The 23,517-nt window shown below is 40.5% G+C and overlaps 1 protein-coding gene across 3 annotated transcripts in view; it reads left to right on the plus strand.

Annotated features, from left to right (window-relative positions):
- Positions 1–3,551: 3,551 nt before the first annotated feature.
- The window catches only part of LOC126850856 (LIM domain only protein 3-like), a 77,955-nt gene continuing 57,989 nt past the window's right edge, over positions 3,552–23,517 (plus strand). For all 3 annotated transcript variants that reach the window (XR_007687602.1, XM_050594260.1, XM_050594261.1), the window contains exon 1: positions 3,552–4,008. The gene's annotated coding sequence lies outside the window, so the exon portion shown is untranslated. The remainder of the gene's footprint in view (positions 4,009–23,517) is intronic.

Below are 23,517 nucleotides of genomic sequence, written 5' to 3' on the forward strand. Positions count from 1 at the left end.
GAAGCCACCGAGAAACTCTTGTCCAATATACGCATGATTCCGATCGCGAGCTCACGGTATGAAATCATATCTGACATACATCCGTGAAAAGGTCACATGCGTCATTATTAGTATAACTTTACGTTTGCAGGGACTCGCGTTTTCTCAATGATCGTCGCGGATCGATATCCTCGAGCGACCAGTTTTTCGATAGGACAATTAAAATTCAGGCAACTCGGTGGTTCGGTCATGTATATTAGATACCCAATTCCAGCGCGGTAATCCAGCTATAAATATCTTTGAATTATATTTTCTACCGGGTTTGGGGGCATCGCGCCACGGACGATTTGTCCTAAAAGGATGGAGAAGGGACGGAGGAGGACGAGAGTGAACGGCGCCGCGGTGTCTGTTTACCCGTCAATCGTGCGATTAAATTGGATCGCCGGTATTATCTTTTAATCCCGATGCGCCAAGTAGAATGGCTCTTGAAAAATTGGTATAAAATTTCGGATCGCGCTGTCCGTCGTTGAGTTGTACTCGCAACCGGAGACTGAAACAATTGGAAAACGCGGCAATACTTTATTTCGTACTGTAAATTTAAATTTTTTCTTTATATATATATATATATATATATATATACACATCATACTTCTCAAATTACTTTTATAGTTGCCAATTATTTTGCTTTGATTTGACGATTAAAAATGAGAGACATGGTGTAAATTTATCTTCAAACGAAAACGAGAACATGAAAAAATCCTATTCTTCAATTAATCCCAAGTCGATTTTATTTTTAATAAATAAATTTAATAAATAATGATAATAATAAATAAATAATACTAAAAATAATAAATAATAATATCTTTAATAAATAAATTTTAAATCTTTATATTGTGAAACAGCATTTACTATAAATATGGATTAAAATTTTTATAAAATATCATTTATTTTTTCAGCATTTTAATTTTTATTCTTTCGGAAAGAATACGTTATTTTGCATTAGCGGTTTGCTTACGTCGCCCGAAATATAGCTGTATCGCTTGACAGATCTGATTTATTTATCGTTTCTCGTGGCGGCTTTCGTTATTGCGTAATAGAAGTTATTTCTCTCTCCTTCTCTTTCTCTCTTCCTTTCTCACTCGCGAAACCGGGAGATCCAACGGCTAATCCAATCCTATTTACATCGCGGAACTGTCGTGGCAGCATTGACGTGCGCGGAAATAAATCCCGACACGACTAACACGAACGCTCACGCGCGCTCCGCGCCGCGTCGAGGGTACGTGTAAATCCCGGGCTTTCTCTCGGAACAAATCGAATGTCGGTCGATGTAAATGAATTCCGCTCTAATTGCAATTATGCGACACGAATGCGCATAAACGTTCGCGTTATGCGATAAATGACACGTCACTCAGAGGCCGCGGCGCGGTGCGGTGTCGCACTCGCTCTCTCTCTCTCTCTCTCTCTCTCTCTTTCTCGCGTCATTGCGAATTTATGAAATGGCGATCGTTATATCCGTATCGGGCCCTCTCGAAACCGTTCGCGTTATAATTGCAATTAATCAATAATTGACGTCATATAATTGGGCGGCCGTCGAGACAACGGACCGTTAAACATTCACATCCAGACGTCTAGTAGTGTAGTTGAAGACCGAAATGATCTTCTAGCTTTTCAATGTTGCATAAGACGCTCGATCTGACAGATGTGATGTTTCTAAGTTTGGATGCGAAAGATTATTGTAATTATATATTTTTCATTGAGTTCACATTTTGGCGTGTATCTAAGAGCAACGTACTGTTGCATTCGCGCTAAATTTGACAACGTAAAATGAGCAGTTTTTTATTATAATGAAAAAGATAGAAGAAATTCTTCTCTTTGAGGAATCATGCAATTATATTGAAATTCAAAGTTATACTTCTTTGTAAGATAGTATAAAAAAGTTAGCCTTTAAATCATTTAAAAAATATTACATTTATTTCACGGCTGCAAAATTGCGAGGTACTGTCACGCGTATATAGTTATATTGAGATTTGTGTCATTGTAATGAATTATAATTATTGCGCGAATAAATCCTATAGAGATCTCTCTGATACGAGTCGGCAAATAACTCATAATGAGAACATCTTTGAATCTTGATGGAACGTCGACCTCGAAAATCCGAACCATAATCGATAATACATCACGTCAGGCAGTTTCAACGCAAATACCACCCCCGTAGAGAGTGAATGGGTAAAACGGCAGATACGCCAATCGCAGTAGGCATATCGTGTAAATACGCGATGGAGATCACTCGTGTCCACCGAATCGAGCGCCAATCTCTGACTGACTCGTTGGTTGTTTAGCCCACCCGATTTATTCATTGATCAGCTGTGATTAGACTTTCGCTTTATCGTGGATTCGCGACCTCGTCAAATATCCACGAGCCGTCTGCATTTGTTAACGTCTGACCAAACATCGCGCAAGTATTCGAATCCGTTTGAACGCGCCGATAATTTAATTTCGATAGATCGAGTGTTTGCACTTTATTTCCCCTCATCATCCCGTTCTTTCGAAACTCTCTCTTCCTGTTTTTTTTTCTTTCTTTTTTTTTTTCTTTTTTGTGATATGCATTTCGAACGCTTTCCACCTGTTGCTAAAAAGGAAAACTATTCTACATCACTATCGCGGTCAATATTAATATTTTTTTTTAACTTAATATCGTTATTTCTAAATATTATATGAGAAAATGTTTTCTGCGTTTTATACTGATAATTTTATTGGCTCAAATAGCGGATTAATAAAAATGGAAGATTTGGATAACAATTTAGAATAAATAAATATACTCTCTTTTTAATTTATTTCATAAATCACGCTAAAAAATTGTTTTTTTTCTCAGAATATAATAGCTTCGAGATTTCTCAATATTTACAATTAGAGACATTCATTTATGAAAAATGTATTGGTATTGTTTTCCGATTTAATGCAATGCATGTTTTGAGAAAAATAGCATTAAATAACTTTGCTATTATACAATTACATACATTTTCATTTTTCAATTTATATCTCTTGCATTGTTCTTCTTATAAAATTTTATTCGCTCCAAGATCGTTTTGTCGAGACATTTTTATACGTATACCGAGGTGTCTGACTTGACGCTGACGTTACTACTTGAGACTTAATCTCTTGCGTTCGCCGCGCGATTTCCCACGCGATGATGAACACTTGAGTGCCGCCATACCATTGCCACAAAAGAGCACGCCCGTTCGCGCGGAAGAAGCCAATTCGCAAGTTGGAAACGCGGACGGGAGAGCGGTTCTCGCGCTCGTTACGAGATTAAGGAAAAAGAGCTTTCGAGCTTTCAGCGGGGCGGGATGGCGACCGGGGCACCCGGTGACCACCCACGAAGACGTGCCCTCTCACGGGGTGTCCTATCGCCGATCCGAGCTTATTCCACCCCTCAAGCTCGGGCCACACCCGCAATCATGCGCAGTTTCCACCCATCGACCAATGGAAAGCACCGGGTGCTTGCAAGCTCGCCGTTCCGGCTCCGGCTTTCGCGGCCGTGCCACTCCGACCAAACACCACGTGGCACGCGTTCGAGTTGCACGTGCATTCGCGGAGCTGCGAGAGCCCGGTGCGCGCGCGAAAGCGGGCGCTTGCGAGAGAGCGTACGAGAGAGAGAGGGGGAGAGGAAGCTCGAAGTAACGCGAAGATATTTTCTCGTCGGAGAACGCGTTTCTCCGAGATCATTGTTACCTTTTCGCGCGAATCACTTCAATAGCTTTTTTCTCTAACATATACCCTTCAACTCTCTATATCATTCCCCCCTACTTGTTCTCACCCTTTTTCTCCGACATTTATCTCTCTCTTTCTCATTCTCCATTCCCCTCCGACTTCAATTTTTATATAAACGATCGCTTGAGTTGTTGTCGTTATATTATATTATTGTGACGTGAAAAATTTAGTCGTGCTTCGGAAAATCTACTGAGATAGAGTCATCATTGAGAATCAAGAGCTACCAACAAAGACATTTCAACGTGAATCACAGACAAGGTTAGAAAATTATTTACTTTATATGCTATATGCTTTATTTGCAAAATTATATAAATAATTTAATCAATATAAATTAAAATACATTTCTTTTATAGTCACTTATATATGTCGTATGTCTCTTTCAGTTTGTATCTTGTGTCTAATCAATGATATGGTCGCTGAATATAACTTTCAGTAGTAGTTAATGATAATTGAAAATCATATATACATTTACATCTCTTTGAGATAAAATATTTGTAAGAGTAAACATATGAATAATAGAAATGTATTTGCGTAAAATCAGCTATTTTATTCGATAGTGTAAAAATTTCATGCATAATAAAAAGGATGAAAATCACAACGCGAAAAAATATTTCATTAATCTTTTACGATTAATAAGATATATTATATTATTCTGCAATTAAAAAAATTATTAAGGTATACGATATTACGTATACTATTCCATTTCTGTTTATATTTATGAAATTATGATAATATTATAATAATTAATTAAAAATATATTTTAATTCATATTTATAATTTTTTATCTTATGATTAATATATATATATATATATATATATATATATATATATATATATATATATATGAGTATCTTGTATTATTAAAATATATAAAAATTTGTACGAAATAAAACTGTTAATTTGCGTAGAATGAAAATTAGTTTGATATAAGACAATGCTATAATTTTATAACTAATCTTTTATGACTCGCTTATGTGAGAATATATAAAAAATTTTGATGCACTACATATAAGAAACTTTGATGTATAATAGCACTTGGCGTCGGCTGAAAGAGAGCCGATATTCAACAGTTGGTCCTTCTTTTATCTTTGAAACTTAACCCTCGATGCTACTACCCTTCAAATAGACACCCTATGTTCGTACACCCTAAGAGAAGCACTTCTTGAGGGTGTAACATGAAAGTATTTAAAAAAGTTGATGGAATTTTCTGCGTAAAACGAGGCAAAAATAAATTCAGAATAATAAAACGAGAGAAAAATAATGTATATATAATATTTAAATCTATATTTTAAACAATTTTCAATTTTTTTAGTAAAATAGTTATGATTTATAATTATATATATAAATATCTAATAATTTTAAAAAATAGATTCTATATGTACATATATATTTCAAATCTAATGCGTTTTAAGTTTTATATAGACTATGAATTTTCTGGCTAATTTACAATTTTTTTCTAATGAATACGCTGAAGCATTAATTATCACAAATTTATAATTTTTAATTAGATGTTTTTGCAACTAAAACTTTTAAATTATACACAAAAGTGTAATACAATAAAATTTATATATTATTTAATTTATTTATTAAAAAATGTCATTTTATTATATATTTACTATTTATTTACTCTGAAGCTCAATTTTTCTAAAAAAATCTTTTATTTTTAATTGCATTAAAAATCATCTTTTTTTATATGTTTATTAAGAAAGAAATAAGAAAATAATTCTCGATTGGCGCTAAGAAATCCATAAAGATAGAATTTTAGTTTGTGGAAAAAGTTTTAAACCTTGGAACATTCTATATGTAACACGCTATATATATATATATATATATATATATATATATATATATGTATAAGAAAGAGAAAGAAATATAATATTATGTTTTATATTGCTAAATTATGTATATCATAATATGTTAATTAATTAAAAATATTGAAATTTATCTTATTTCAAAGTATATATGATCACAACATCCAGTGTGGCAAACGAGCCAATTTATTCGCAAAACATACCAATCTATTTATTCGCCCCTTTTGCGGACATTTTTTCTTCGCTCGGCCGACAGTGGAGGAATTCGCGGACTCGGTGCAATAGATGCGGCCATAGGTGTAACATATTTATGTTGTGAACCGGCCGAGTGTGAGCAATAAATAGCGCTAGCGTGGGGGAAGAACGAGAGAAAGAGAGAAAGATGAGACGCATGTGGGGGTGAAAGGGAGGGGGAGGGGGGAGGGACAGTCCGTTGAGGCGCGCGAGGCCAGAGCGATTACGTTTCCCAAACCCCTCGGTCTCTACGTGCGACCGAGTCACCGGCACCACCATCCACCGCCATTTCGCTCCCTTTAACCCCCCCGAGTCAGCCCCCGCCGCCCGCGTCTCCTCGCCATCTCGTCCCATCGGACCCTTTACGGCGCCCTATTCGTTTGTTTCCAGCCCGTATGTGTACGCGTACACGGAGGTATGCAATTTCGGTGTCGGGTATGCGCGTTACCGGACGAACGATCCGTGTATCGCGTATCCGTCGCGTTCGTTAAACTCTTACAGAAAAAGAATCGTTGCATCTTTTCGGGAAATCTCGGCACGAGAAATTTAATCGGATTTTAAAATCCAAATGAAGTTAAATATAAACGATGATTATTCTGTTACCATGGTACATCGGATATTCAGCAAAAATCCAACGGCAGTCTTATGTAAATTTTTACATCACATAGATATCCTATTATCTATCAAATAAAAGTACAAATGATAAAAGTTAAATATGACAGATTTATTAGATGTTCGATTCTCTGCGAATCGATTTTCTCGTGTAATTGACAATATTTTCAAGAAGTAAAAGTACAGATCAAGTAATGAAAAGCGAGATACGATACGAATGTGCGCCGATACGGTATTCGTATTAACGCCCCGCATTACTCTTGCGCTACTATTATACGGTTACCGAACGACGTAATGTTCTCCGGTAACGAAGCACACGAGTGCATAATAACGGGCTCGCCGCGTCGACACGCGGACATATCGGAACGCAGACTCATCGGGATCCGAATCCGACATTGCATGCTCGCATAGTTATGCTGAAAATCTTGACTGGAGGACCCTTTCGCATACCGGATCGCCGGGAGCCAATCCGATCGAGGATGCATTTGGGTGGCACGCCGATCGGGAGACGCGCTAGTCGGCCAGTCGGGTAACCAAATGATGCATATCTCGCCTCGGTACGTCGCGTCTCGCACCCGCTGCAGAAGCAGCGAGGGGGTGGGCGAGCATCAGGATCGTCTCTCTATCTTAGGGATGTAAGGGGGAGGAGGGGGGAGGGAGACGCAGAGCTCGAAAGCCCGGTGCAGACTCGGGCAGCTCAGCGTATCTCATGGTTGCCGATGAGGTCGAGAGCTTGCGGCCGGATGCCAGACTGACCATGTCTATCGGCGCGTTACTTGCGAGCTCGTCAGCCTCTCGCTCCTAGACGCATCCTCGCCAGAATCCGAGCAATGCAGCTCAAGAGTCGGCGCGCCGGCGCTGCAGCTGCACTCTAGGACACGGCTCTCGGCCGCTCCGAGAGTATACCGGGATATACGATCCTCAACAGGGATTGGCCGGCCGAGCATCATCGAGACGGGGGGGCATTGGGGATGGTCTTCAGCGGCTGCTGGTATGCGTAATAATAGGGGGAATTTTCGTCGTGTTATCGAAGGAAAATTGCGAACCACTGTAGGGACAGGAATGATGACAGCATCCTCCTTTTCTGATTTTATACTTTTATTTGTTCTTAATAATATTTGATATAAAATACAAAAGAGATCATGTATAATTCATCATTTTATTCCAAATATGAAATTGTATTTAAAATGAAAATGGAAATATAAAATGATAAATATAGATTTATATGTATTTATAAATGTTGTATTTAGCGGTTTAATTCTGATCAGTGATGTTTAAAAATTGAACGTTACACGAATTAAATTCATTGTTACGGTCATGAAATATACATTATCTACCTGTGTATTACATTAATAATTAGGTCGACTTCTGTTTGAGCTTTTAATCGAATATGGGCAAAGCACATTGCTCTCAATCGCTCTCTCGCTCATTGTGACAGAGGTGCGTCGAATGCGGCTTTTGCAAATGAATTTTTCAGGGCACGCCGCCGTTCCGCGTTGATACGTTTGCATCGCGTTGAATTCGCAGGGCACCGAGCTATATAACGCGCGAGGGTAACGAAATTCCCCCGATGCGTGCATCTCACGCATTCCGCAGCGAGATTGCGCAAAAATCGGGCGAAACAAACGCAACTAATTTAACTGCTTTCGAACAATTAATCCGAAGCATTTAATTTAATTGCGCCGCAGTCCGTCGAGTCCGGCCAGCGCCAGTCGAAACAACGACCGGCGCAAAACCCGGGACGGAATTTTCGGCTCGACGCGATGGCTCGAATTCTTTGACGCGTGTAAAACAAAATAAAAACATTTGGCGCAACGGCCGAAAGTTGATTCGGAGAAAGCGCGCAAAATCGATATTTGTTATTCGATGTGATTTTTTTTCGCAAAAATAATCTCATTTTATAATAAACATTCCTTTCTTTTCTCTTAATATATCTATCTTAAATAAATTTTACTTTAATTTTGTTTGTTTATTTGAATTATTTCGCAATAACATTATTCATTTTTTTCTATAAAAATTCAATATTCCTTTTTTTGCAATTTTTTACCTTCAAGCATTATATGTTTATCAAGTTAAGTTTATTTAAAATTAATTATAAAAGAAGTCTTTCTTATAAATTTCTTTTTTTTTTTTTTTGCTAATTATATAGACGTAAATAAGCGCTTACAAAAGCTCAAGCATGTATAAAGATTAAAAAACAAAAACCAGTGATAAAGTAGACATGGAGAAAAAGACAGGGACAAAGAGACGATATGGAGAAAGTGGAGGAAGGGTGAGCGCGCACTAGTGGGTGGGTATAATTAATAGCAAACCCGTATAAATCAGAGACAGGAGGTTGGATGCACGCTGGTACGCGGCGTTCTCGATGCAAGGATTATGCCCGGAAGGGTGGTTACCCCCCCACAACTCGCTAATTTTTCACACAGCCGCCATAATGGTCCGGGCTAATTACTGATTTTTATCTCCGCGAGTTGCTTTCACGCGGATATGTGAATGTATGCGTGCACGTATCGCGGTGTATGATCGAGAGATGCAATAAGAAAAAAAGAAAGGCGAGGAAAGAAAAGAACGATTCAAGATCAGCAAATGAGAATAGGTCGAATAATCAATGTCGTGTTACACATTTGTCTATCTAATTACATATGTACTGTCGTGCATAATTTTTTTTAAGGGAAATCTTCAAAGAGAAAAAAAAAAGAAGAAAGCCGTCTAAGATCAGTGCTCGTCGCTGCGACGCTTTCGTTTGCACAATTCATCAGCGACGAGAGAAACTTTGCGAATTCACGCGTGCGAGTTCTTCGTCGCGCTACAGGCCGCTCCAAGTTTCGTATACACACGCTAGGCGTATTTCTCCGCTTCAGTAGATTATAGCTAACCAGAGCCCCAGACGCGTATGTACTTAACGTAACCCATGTAAGCTCACGCTAGAACAAATTTACCACCAACCCGCTTTCCCCGCTTTCGTCGTCGGTTCGTCCTGCCTCGCCCCGCCGACGAGGCATACACGCTCCTCGAGCCCCCCTTCTCGTCCCTTAATTCGCCCTCGAAACACCGATGTTATGAAGTTGTATTGAACTTTTCGCGAGCAAGTAGTTTGCAGAACACCCTCGGGTGACTGCGAGTGCTTACCTTCGCTCGTGACATATATCTACAGGAAGGTCGTCTGACAACGGCAAGGTGCAGGTGGATAGGCAGGAGAAACAAAAGGTGAATCGAGCGGACTTGGCGAGAAAAAGAGGCGTCGATGCTGTTTCGAAACTCATTGAAATCCGCGCGCGTTTTTACCGAGAGCTTGATAGAGATTAATATTAGCAGCTACCTGTTGCCTATCGTAAGTTTTTAATCGGCAAACCATATCGATTTAAATCGCTGCTCGATTATCTTGATGTAAGCTTTGTGACTACTGCATCATTGAAAAATTCATTCAGCCATGAATCATAAATATATACTAAGATTAAAAATTAAAAATAGAATTGATTATTGTTTTGGAAAAACGATTATGATTTTATAATCTGTTAATATAAAAAGAGCTCGCATAAAATTCTACTCTGAGGTAGACAAGATCTCTCGCGATAAATAGCAAAGAACCGCATGAAAGTGTACGACGGCCGTGTGTTCCTTTGTCTCAAGCTTCTTCCTCTTTTTTTCTCTCTGTTCTAAGTTTGTAGATCCTGCCTAGCGTATACGCGCGTTGGCAGCTAAAATGGTACACGCGCGTTAGGAATTCTCGGCACGGCAGCCAACAGGCTCGGCAGAAACTTACGGGACCAACTTTGAGGGGGGTAACGGCATTACAACGTTATTAGATTTACCTCAAGCACCTACCCGGAGGCACTCCTGCACATTACCCACATACCCCTACCGAAGTATAAGTAACCCTAAGCGTCCCATGGAGCTCACTCACCTCGTGGGCTCCATCGCCGCGAGCATTAAATTATGCGCGTGCGTCCTATAAGCTACTGGCGAGCTGTTGTCAAATACTTTGTTTGTTCTTTATATTAATCATCGAATATTAAATGCAATAAAATTTCTTATACGAAAACAACGCATAAAATAACGTTAATAAAAGAGAAAAATAAAAATAAATCGGCAATTGGCTTTTTTGACGAGGCATAAGCGCTCTCTTCTTAAATATTAAGTCTCCGTTGATTTTTTATTTAGAATATTATTAAATTGTTAGCATTCATGTATATAAAATTTCAAGTATCTAATGCTGTTGAGACAAAATGCAAGTGAATTTATATCTTAATACAGATTCGACAAACCTGTTTACATGCAATTCAAGCATAGATATATACGCATTGCCCTTCCTTCATATTTCTTCTCCGTTCCCCACGATAAGGTTTTCAATCCTCGCTCAATGTACGGCAATGTTTTCGAGCGCGGCATGAGCAAATGTATCCCACGTAATTTCGCATAATGGGCAAGTTCGTCGGAAGAGAAAACGGCAAAATAATTTAAACGCGCAAGAAATATCGAGTCGTGTGGCATGCGGAGATAGCTGCGGTACGAGAAACGCGAGAGAACGAGAGGAATTTCGGCGCGGCTATTGAGTAGCTACCCTTAAGATAAGGGTGGATTCACCCCGTCTCTCATACGTTTCCGCTATCTGACGCTAAACGGCACCGCCGCTCGGTGGTCTACCACCGGGTAGAAGGGACGGCCCGGCAGAGCGTCGTACTCGGTTCTACATAATACGCCGGCACATTACTGTCGAAGCGCCGTTAGATAAGCGGAATTTAGAACGGCGAGACAGGATTTTTGTACGGGCGACGTTTGTGAAGGATCGCCGGATCGCCGGATTTGTGCGCGCAGCGTTTTTCCATTCAACCTCCTGCTCAAGCAAATTCGCGTCTTCGCTTTTGCCGCCGAAAAAAGATTTATGCAAGATGCTCGTTTTCCGGGATTAATTCTCAGACATCTGATAAGGATTTAAGAAAAATTAAGACTCATTCGTCATTTTATATAGATGTGTAAATTGAGAGATTATTTTATTATTTTTTTCATTATTATTATGATGGTTAAGAAAAAGTACAATAAAGATATATATCTTCAATCTAGCGTAAAGGATAATGTGATTCTTATCGCTAAACTTTTCCGACGTTCGATGGAATAGAATCGTCAACGACAAAACTGATTTCAAAAGCCAGGAAAGATGAGACCGACGCAACAAAGGCCTTTACACGTCTCACCCCCAGCTCATTTAAGGCTAACTGTCCACAACGGGGGTGCAAACTACCCTTATCTGCGGACGTTTATGCCCACGCCTTATCTGGCAGCCCCGACTGCTTCGCGCTCGCTATAACAACTACGTATTCTCTCTTCCAACCCAATCTCCTTCCTCGGACGCTCTAAGTTCTCTCCCTCTTCTCTCATCACTCTAACTTATTTTCTTTATGTTTCCTATTTCTACATAATTTATAAATTATGCTCAACAAATTTTAAATTGTATAACGTATCTAGTAGCAAGAGATATTTTTAATTTTTTTTTTCATTGTTCCTGATAAAAATAGAATGTATTACGTGGCTCAAAATAACTGACGGATTATTTTTCTGAATGATTTTCTGTTGATTATAAACCAAATAATAGCAAATTAAAAATCTAAAATAGTATTGTCATACTGATGTATTAAGATATTGTAGATAGTAATATTCGGATCGTATTTGAAGAAAAAATGTTAAGGATAAAAAGAGAAATTTTTACACTCAATTTTTACTCGAGTTATCTATTACAAATAAATAAAATTGATACTTGTCAAATAAATTTGTTACTCTATTCAGTATATATTTGATGTGCGATTATCAGAGAGATGATATCATATTTGATGAGATTACGACAGGGAACTTATTAAACTAAAAATATAATACGATTTAATTCGTTTATTGAAAGATTTTGGTCTGTAATATAGAAAGAGAAGAAGACAATTGGAAAGGTCTCGCTATTCCTTATCTTTCTTACTGTCATTCCTATATTTCTGTCTCATTCCGTTTCGCAAACCGAAGCGATTCCTGAACGACGACAGGGTTTCGCTCCGGTAGGAGGATGTTGCGGTGAAAACAAAGACGTTACTCGCCCCTATCTGAGGGTTGTAAAATAAACGTCGAACGAGGACGAAACAGGGGCGTAATAAATGAGATAAGCTACGGATAGATTTCTCCCCGCGGGAGCGAGGAAGCATCATCGAAAGCGTTTCTTCCTCGTTACGCGCGATCAGTCTTATCTACTTATATCGTGGAAAAAAAAATTGTTCGCGACCACGACGCGATATATGAATCTTGAATAAATCGAGGAGATAATAATAACTCTTACGAAAATAATTCGAGAAATAAAGAGATCCGTTGTGTGTATTCCTCGTAAATTGGCAACATTGCCGGGGGCGCGCGATACAGAATACCGTGTCCAGATTGATGCGGAACTAGTGGCATGTAGTAGTACAGATGAAATAGCACATCCGGAGCCTATCCGTAAGTGTTATTGAGTCCGAAAGTGGTGACTGATATCGGCGGGCGGAGAGTGCGCTCGTTTGCGGGATCGCGCGGGTACCGGGCGCATAGCGCTTGTAATCGCGCGAGGCGCGTAACGTTACAGCGGTCATATTATCGACCACGCAGATCGTTGTTTTTGTTTTTTTTTTTTTTTCGTTTTATACTCGCTTGGATGTCTCCGGATGAAACCGCGTCCGGGTTTTAGTCCGCAGTTTTTTTTTTTTTTGTTTTTTTTTTCGGACGAGGAGCGAGCACGCACGCATGCATATATACTCACGCACGCACGCACGCTCCCAGAGAACGTCGGACTAATTGGAAGTCTTAATGGCACTCGACGGTAATAACGCAGTTGGGATCCGGGTATGTATGCATCATATCGATCGGAATTTGCAACGGACCCTCCTCACCTCCCGTGTTCCGAACATTCTCTCGCGATTTGCCCCCACCCGTCAATGACGAATCAACAAACGGGACTGATTTGATTTCATTCATTAATTCCGAGCGACTTCGCTCGGGTTGATTTCCATTATATTTTCTCGTCGATTATGTGCGCGCTAAGAGAGAGAAAGAGAGAGGGCTGGATAGTCGATCGTATGCGTAAGCGAGCGAAACAAAGAAGAGTGAAACACAATGAAGAGGATACTCTCGCATTCTTCCGATAAATCGAGGAATCGAATAACGAATGATAAACAAAGTATTAAATCCTCCTTGTTCCTTCCGTTCACTTGTCAACATTTTTTCACACGACATCGATTTATTTCGACGTATCCATAAAATTTTGATGTACGAAAAAATGTATATATTGAAAAATATTGAAACCCCAAAACAAAATCCAGTTTGTTGGCAATTTGGATTTTCCGCTTGTAGGATGTGAATTCATCGAGCGTTCGCGAAGAGGTAAATAGGAGCCGGGAATGATAACTGTTTACGCCGGTATGGTTATTGTTATCGTATTGTTATTGTTATCAATGTCGTTCCTATATATGCGATTATTAGGATAAAAGATGCACGGGCATGTACGAGCACGGGATTTATTGAATGAATGTCTCTAACAAAATATACAGATTTATAACTTTGCTTTATTATTCAGCAATCATAGTAGTATAACATGCGCAGATATTCGATATGCTCTGGTTTATTTGCATACTTATCGAGGCATTCAAAAATATCAGACAATCATCGCAACGTGTCCGGTGGTTCGTATAAGATTTTTCCCCAGTTTAATATCAATGTGTGCTCTATATACAGGAGTGCAAGAGCGAGGATACAGATACACAGGGTGTCTCCACTCGACGAATCATTTTTTTATCTGCAAATTTTTTGACCAATTTAGAATCGATCTAAGGAAAATTCCGGGAAAGATTATCATTTATTGAAAGCCTTTAATTATAAATGTTAAATATCTTTATAAACACCTTCTATAATCTCCAAATTAGAAATTTATCAAAATAAAAGAAACGCTTAGAATTAAATAAAAATTATATTTATACTATCTACTCTTAATCTTTACTAAAGAAATTCTCTTATTTTCAAATCACTTATAATTTAAGTATCTTTGGCTTCTTATAAAAAGAGTTTCGATAAGTCTGAGACATCCTGTATACGAGAACATCGGCAAGGACAGCGGGAAAATGCCGCGAAGGGTGAAGGCCCTGTCTTATTGACATCCCGTAACTGTACCGTGATTTAATATAAACTGCACAAAGCGCCCACCTTTGATAGGTAAATATGAAATACTCCGGTCGCGGACAAGTGCCCTTTCGGGCACAGGCTCGCGCTCGAGGGTGCGTTCTCTCGACAGGATGCACGATATACATACACATAGGCATGCCTTCAACATGCCCCGCCAGCTCAGGAAAATGTTCTCGGATAAAGAGCGCGGATACTTCGTGCTTTGAGAACTTCGAAGACCCTGTCGCGTCTTCCTTCTGCCGGTATCGTATTGTCTGAATTCTTTCCGCACGTGCATATCTAGCGAAACGAGATCCGCGAGATTGCTCGTGTGTCCAGTCGAATAAATACCATTCGAGATAAGATTATATGACGAGAACGCACTATGATTATTTCAAAATTGATATGTAATTGACGTTAAATAAATAAATATAAACTATTTGCGCGCTGAATAACACACCGAATGCTAAGAGCTAAAATTATTTTTTATATATTTGCTTTTTAATTATATTATATATTTAAATAATATTTACATAGAGTTTGAGACATATATCTTTTAAGATATTCAAATACGGTCAATTTCAATTTGAAGCCAAAGAATCTTTAGATAAAAAAAAAATGAACTCTGCGGCCTAAGTAATGTACGACACAAATTATAATATGTCGTTAATTTAGTAATAATTTACTTAATATTAGCGCATAAAAAAAGAATGAAAATGGAAAGACATATCGCTCAAGAACGGATCGCTTTATTTGGTTTATCCGTCTCAGCACGCAATGTTCTTCTCGCCGGGCGAGCGCTCTTTGATCCTTTATTACATTTTTACAAGCGATTACATTGGACAGCCGCCGGCGATCCTCCAGGCCGATCTTTTATTTCCGTTTCTTACGACTGTCTTCGGATACTGCCTTACATTACCGGCGCGTGCCCATCTTCCCGAAACCATAACGAAGTTTCCCGTACCACGAGGAGGAAGATATTGTTCTTGTTTATAGCGAAGTTAACTCGAGTCTTGCCCCACGACCTGAGTTCATTCGCCCTTAATTAAGTTTAAGGGATTATAGAATTGTTCCGCAAAGTCGATTATAAGATCGACGAGGAGACGATGGTGGATCTTGCTATGTGTGCGCAGACATTCAGAATTCAATTTCTGAAATATCCGATCATATCCAATAACAAATTATTGATGAAAAAGAGCATATGTATTTAAAGAACTAATAAAATATTAATTGAAATTCTCTCCAAAACAAGGTATAGTCGATCGAATTTTCGTACATATCTGATGCTTCCAAAAGATTTATCCTATAACGCGATCGATTATTTAACTATTTCTCTCGACTCACTGCACTCTTCCCTGCATTCGAAATTGGAATCACTCGTGTGGCATTTAAGAGTGCGCGACAAGGAAGTTGTCCAGCGGCCTTTAATTGGTGCTGGTCACTAGTTAACGCGAAATCATAGCTTTTGAGCGGCACACGTCACAGACAGACGCACGCTCGCTCGCTGACGCTTCTACGAAAGGCATCGGGGTGGTCAGTTCAACGGTGCTTATCCCTGGGTTCACGAATTAAAGGTGGGTGAGAGAAAGAGAAATAGAGAGAGAGAGAGAGAGAGAGAGAGAGAGAGAGAAAATATAACAGTGGGGTATGCGTGCGCGCGCTCTCGCAATTTCAAACAGTCTCTCGCGACTCGATCCTCCGACGTGGAGTCCAGCTAGTGAGCCTGAGCGTGCAATGATTGATGCTGGGGCCAGCGGTCGCGCGAAAAGAGAGAAGGGATCGGGGACAGAGGAACCGAGTGCTGATGGTCGACGAGGAAGAGAGAGAGAGAGAGAGAGAGAAAGAGAAGCAAATGGTGAAAGTGAGGAGGGCCGGAGGATCGGTTCTACGGCCTGGGGAAATTTAATTAACGTAAATGCCGCCGCCACGGCCGGCGCTACACGCCGTGTGTGGCAATCGCTCATATGCAACTCAACCCTACCCCCTTCCGCCCTCGTTTTCCTACTTCTCTCTCTCTCTCTCTCTCTCTCTCTTCCCTTTCACCTTCCTCCGACACCCTTTCGCCGAGCCGCGATGCCTCACCCCAAGCTTACCCGCTATCACGTGCATCGCTCTGAGCGGCCAGCTGGGGGTTATTAAACATCTAGGAAAGGGGTGAGAGGTTTCGATTGCGGGGCGATTGATGGATCTTGAATCGGCGGGCGCACGAATCGGCACGATTTATAAGCCACGATCGATCGCACGACCCGTCGAATCGCGCGCCTCGCGGCAAACGGTGGCGGATAAATAATCGGTGTGTAATATCTTCGGCAGAATTCGAGCTGCTCCTTTTCCCCGGGGAGAGTTAATGGCCCGGGCTAATATATTCGGCCGACACCCCCATCCCTTGCCGCGCGCAACGCACCACTCGATACGGCGAAACTTCCGATGGCGCGGTTCACCGTCGCAAGAGGGTCTTTACGGATATCTGTTGCGGGTTGTATTCCCATACGAAGGCAGGAGAGAAATGTGCGATTTCGTTGACCTAAAGTTCAACGTCTTCAAGTATACATACACAATTTCATTTATCTAAAGCAAATGTTTCAGTTTAAAAAGGCATGTGTTGTATCTTCTTTCTCACATAATTTTTTTAGTAATTTATATAGATATTTATTAATAATCATGACTATAGATTTATTTTTAAATTTAGATCACTCGCAACATATAATTTTTTATAATACATTGGCTGTTTTTTATGTGAAAATACCAATATAAATTAATGGCGATTATGTTTGGTCAATTACTGATAATCAATAATTTAAATATTTTATTTTTTACTTTTCTCAGAAAAATCTATAATGCTTTAATATTATCTCCAAGGTTGTGATAAAAAATGATGAGAAATTTTCTAAATATATAAATCAAATTATTAGATTGAGACTTCGTGAGCCTTATTCCAAATGGCGCGCGAGAAAAAATCAAGTCACCGCATAGATACGTGCATGAATAGATAGGAGAATGCACGGCGGGGATGGGAAGAGTGGGGAAAGGGGATAGAGTAGAGCGGGTGAGATCGAGGGGGTTGATGACGGAGAAGCGCGGTGGCGGGAGCGAGGCGGGGGCGGCAGTGACGGGGCGAGGGGTATGCTCTATAATGGCCGCGGCACGTGGTGCGTGCCCCCATTAAACCGATCGCACCCCGGATTGATTTTCAGCCTTTCGGCATTTGATCCGAGCAAACTTCGTTGTCGGTATAATTGAATCGCGAATGTTCGCCCGACTCGGCCGCAAATTGACCGAAACGCGCTACCGGCCGCGCGCGGCGCAACGCGGCGAGTTGACGACTGCCGGCCGGCGACCAGCAAGAGGGTTGAGGGAGAGGAGAAAAAAGGTCGCGTCGAGGGTTGGATGGAATCGATGAAATCGAGAAAAAAAGATGCTAAAGGGACGGATAGGAGGGTGAGGAGAAAGGAAAACGGGGAGAGCGCGCGTGACGTCACGCCGCCACGGCATCTCACGAGACGAAACGGATATAAAACGATAACTTAATTACGCACTCACGTTGTGCCGATGTCGATTCTCTTCTCTTCTCTCCTCTCCTCTCGGTACGCCCGTGTCGTCGATACTTTGACAATTAGCGGACCTGATGGATTCGTTGTACGTCCGTCATCGCCTCGATTCGATTGCCACATCACGTCTACGTTGTAATTCGATTCAACGTGCGCAGGCAGCACCCCGAATATACCCGCTGCACCCCTCTCTCTCTTTCTCTCTCTCTTTCGGAGTCTTTCGCGAAAGAGGCAAAAAAAAAAGAAGTCGCGTACGCAGAAATACGATTAACCGCGCCGGCTAAACTAATTCGACTCAATACTTCCGGGAGACATTGAATTAAGCGTACGGTTTGGAATGGATCCCACGCGCCCCTAAGTGGGCGTAATCGAATGACACGCATGGAAACTGTAAAAAGCTACAAAGTCAGTTAAAAATAGTCTCTTGAGACGACCTGTCTCACATGTAGTAGGAATAACATCCTTTCTTTGTAAAATCTCTAAAGCGTCTTGTTTGAAAAACAATTTTACAAGATAAAGAAAACGAAATATATAAATTGCGCGCGAGGAAGAGAAAAAAAAAATAAATATAATCGAATCATGATGCATCGATTATAGAAAACTTTTTGAAAGAAATACTCGCTCAATCCACAAAAATTGAAGAGTTAAGGAAAAGAAACTCGCGTTTGACGAGGGGGATGCTGACGATATTTTTTCTGGATTTCTGAGCGAGTTGTTCGAGATGCAAAAGTGTAACGTGTGCGACTAAAGAGCAGCGGCGGTAGCAGCAGCAGAATGCATTCGTGCAGTCCGCAGGCCGTAACTGCTAATTAGTCCACATAGAACCGTATAGCAGGCTGTGGAGGGTCGGCAGCCCGACGAAGCGAGTAGCAGGATGCACCCCTTTATTAAATACCATCGAAATTAAAATTATAATTGCGTTCGCTGCAGTGCCCCTCGTCCGCGCCAAGAGCGCGCGCGCGCGCGATAGTTCACTCTCGCGAGAGATTACGGCCCCCTCTCTAATATCGCGTCGAGGGTTTCGATTGGAATTCGACGCGCTCAAAAACGCTAAGTTTTAAAACGAGTCTCGATGATTTCGCGAAAATATCCCGAAAATATAGTTTGATAAAGCAATTTCTAATTGTCATTCTTGTGGGAGTTGAAATTTCGCGCATTATAAACGTGAAGATCCTATATTTTTAATAAATTTCTATAATAAATATGCAATATTCAGTATTCAAGTATGATACATTTAAAATTCTGCTGTATACATATATACAAAAATCTGTATAACCGTGAATATCAAATAAAAGTTTTCTTCTAAACATTTTTTAAACATTAAGAACAGAATTTAATCAGTGATATAATGCTTTTATGGAGAGAAGCCGTATCGCAGTCCACATGTATCCCGAAACATGTTCGCGGTCAACAAATAATTTGCTAAGTAATGTACCTGATCATCAAAACATATCAAAATACTCTTTCGCATCCATTCTAACACGCGGAAAAATAATTATTTAGAGCGAAAAGAAAGAGAAGTGTTTGACATAAACGAAAAGAACTTTACGGACGGGGCGAGCGCGCGCGATACAGGCGAAATACCGTAATCGCGGCCAACGGATATTCTAATTAGGGGTAACGCGTGTCGGTTTCTCTTGCCAGCTGAGTAAGGCACACGAGTACACATATAGGAACCATATAGGTGGATGGTGAGAGGATGACGAGGGGAAAAGAGGGAGGGCGGGAGGGGGTGAAGGAGGGGGAGGGTAGAGGCAGTAGGTTGTATGGCTCCTGTCAGCCACTGTGCCACTGACGGCTCGCTAATTGCTCAACCAACCTCCGATCCTTCCACCCCCTCCTTCCACGTTGTGCCACCCTTCAAATCCAAATCCATCCCTTCGTAACGCCTGGCCGTTTCTCGCCCTCCCCCTTCCTCCTCCCTCCGCTCCCTTTCCTCCGCTTGGCAGAATTGCAAGCATAGATCGACTATCCTGCGAACGCGAAATTTCTGGGTCGACGCCCAAAGTGGCCGCTGCACCGGATGGATTCTTCATCGGCATTGTGCATCTACGCAAGTTTAATTGAATTATTGACGCGACCGGCAACTGCGCATACCTTCACACCGCAGTGAATTATCCGCTATATTTACCGCTTACCAATGTACAAATCTTTTATAATCGATTTACCCCTGGCTTATAGGCTGATATACCTGATCATTTAATTTGCGAAATGACGATCATTCAATTGCGAGTCCTTCGCTCATATAATGCGAGTTTCAATAAACAATTGTTAAAAATGTTTATCCTAAAGTAACGTATTAAATAGATTGGGCGCAAGTCGGATTTTTATATTAAATTTTGTTTATCAAGATTTTAACCCATATAATTTTATAAAATGATAACACTATTAAAAAATAAATTTTTTATGAATCCTTATGTCTAGTATTACATTATAACAATAAATGACATTTTTTATACTGATAAGTAAAAAAAATTAATAATAATCATAATTAATGTAGATGAAATTATAAACAATTATACTATATAATTAATTTAGAAATTCAGATTATATGTTTTATAATTGAAAATATGTTCTTAGCAATTTGCTTTTCAGCGAAATTTCACTGGCAATAGGCGCAAAGTTTCAAACGCTAAGTGCGTATGTCCACACGCACGCGATCGATCCCGCGTACGTGTGTGTACACGCGCGAGCAAGCGAGCGAGTGAGCGAACGAGCAAACGGCCGAGCGGGTTAGCGAATGGATGGACGGACGGACGTACGGACCAAGGGTTCGGCATGGTCGCGAATTAATCGAGCATATAATCGATGTGCGCCTGTCGATGTATGTATATGGAAGCCATCCGCCTGGTCACCCTCGCGAACGCAGCTCTCCCTCCTGCCCTTTTCACATCCATCCCTTCCTGCCTATCGTTAACCAACGGCGTCGGGCACGATAACGCTAATTTCTGTGCCGGACGTGTCGTCGTACTAACCCGTCGAAAAACGTCAAACGGCGAGCTTACCTTCTCGTTTGTGCCACGCGCGCTTTCGAGCGCGTCCGGGGGCGACGATATTTTTCCAAAAGTTGCCGCTTTGAATTTTACTGTTGACGGATGTCGCTCGTGCTCTCGCCAGCGCGAGAGCACGAGCGATGTCTGGCTTTGGCAAAATTCAATTGCCGCGCTCTGTTATAGTTTGGATGAAAAGTAAACGTAAAAAGCAATAATACGATACCGTCATCAACGTTACGTTTGTGCTATAGTTTTGCATTGGTATAAAAGTGTGCGAAAGCTAATATTCCAAAAAAAGTCTTTGAAAAGATTATAGCGCGTGATCTCTTAAAGCTGTCAGAACAATGCAGATATAAATATGAAACTTGCTTTTTAAACGCGAGAGTGCGACTTGTAGATCAAAGGCAAACAAATTCAACATCAAACAAAGAATAAATTTAAATTCTGAAAAAGAAGGATAGCTTATTCTCTTTCTCGATATTGAAAAATTCAAATGCAGCGCAAACTCACAATGCTTAATATCATTGAAATTTTTTGAAATATCCGCCGCGTGGATATATTCGATAACAGAGCTGAAAACCGGAAGGAACGTCGATGCAGTTTGCACGAGCGAGCTGCAAATTTTGTATCTGATGTCCCCAGGACGGAAATCAGGATGGAGGGGAGGCACTGCAAAATTGATCTGTCTCCTGATTTATTACCGCGAACTAATAAAGCTGGTATCGAGCGTGGCCCGCGGCGTCCTCGAAATACGCGATAGGTGCCTATCCCGCGGCATCTATACGATTGGTCCAAATCCATACTTTACAAGAGCTACCCTAATAGCGGCCGCTGTGATGGACAGCCGTGAAAGCGCCCGCTGTCGCCCGCCCGTACTCGATTAACGAACGCAAATCGAAAGATGGACAAATTTTCGATTAACGAGATTAATGCATATTTTATACAAACCTAATATGTATTTTACACATATATTTGCATTCTACACTAATTTAAGTTAATTTCTATAATTTAAAGGCCAAGAAATCACAGCAAGAATTAAATTTTAATTTTCATCATCTCAAGTATATCGACAGATATTGTAATTTGGAAACTGTAGTTATATGTCATATTATTTCTGAGCTAAAGAAACTAATTTTCGCGTAATCTCGTTGCTTTAAAATTTTTAACAAGAAAATTATTAGCGAATAATATATGCGAGTCTATCTTGAAAACGTATTCCGAAAAACAAGCGGCAACGTGCGCGAATACGGCCGGACGTTTGTTAAAGCCAACGCGTCAGATCGCATATTATATTCCTCCGTTTCATTTGCGCGGGACAAGGCGAAATTAATTAAACAGCTGATACACAGTCTGTAGCGCGTCAGAGAGCGAAAAAGAGAGAGGAAGAAGGCGAAATGAACACGAAAAAGAGAAAAGTAGCTTCGGGCTACTGTGGGCTGATGTTCTGAAATCGGAGCTGCGGAAAGGACGTACGCGAAAACAAACGCGATCGCCTCTTAAAAATCAGCGATGCGGCCGCACCGGAAATTTTCAATTTGCGGATTTGTTAAGGGCACGTTATTCCCGCCGTCGCTCCATTCCGCTCCGTCGTGCGGAATACGTCAGTTTGCCTATCCTGTCAGCGGCCGCGCTCGATGGTAAGGCAAAAAAGTCGGTAGTGGTACAACAAAGTAAAATTAACCGGTCAGTCGGGCCTGTCGGATTGATCGGATTGGAAATCTGATTCCCTTGACGGGAGAAATCAGGCGCGAGTGAGCATTATACAATTTTTATCGCAACGTTACCTTTGGATAGCAGCGTAAAACAAGAGTCTACTACAATTGCATGTTTCTGTAAAATTTAATATCGCGCGAAATCGCTGGTCAGCTGTCTGTGAAGATTGTTTGTCGCCCAGTAGAAAGTAGAGCATTAAATTCATTATTTTCAACGTCGAGAATTAAATATATGAATATGAGAGAGAGACTAAACACAAATAATAAAAATGCTACTTAAACTTGTATGTAATATTAATGACAAAATAAAAGATACGTTTTAATGTGACTTAATTATTTAACAATATTTTATATTAACTCTCTTTTACGCTTGACTTATTCCAAAATTCTATATCATGCGCATAGAACTATCTTGCAAAGGATGCTTTTATACATATATGAGACTTCTCGAAACAAGGAAACTCTATACGATATCGTTATATTTGGGATGTTTGCAACTGTGCATCACGTACGCGCATCGCGTTACGTAGCAAATTACAGACACGCTTGGCGCTTTAGGCCAGGCCGCGCTTTCTGGCATCCGCAGACGTGATCGTCGAATTCGCAAACTACATTTGCATAAATTCCGTGCTACCGAGACAATTTGGACTCATAAACGTAATTAATGGCGGAGCATTAATTCAGAGATTTTTCGCCGGTT

The sequence above is a fragment of the Cataglyphis hispanica genome, chromosome 7, assembly GCF_021464435.1.
Source record: "Cataglyphis hispanica isolate Lineage 1 chromosome 7, ULB_Chis1_1.0, whole genome shotgun sequence".
NCBI lineage: Eukaryota > Metazoa > Arthropoda > Insecta > Hymenoptera > Formicidae > Cataglyphis > Cataglyphis hispanica.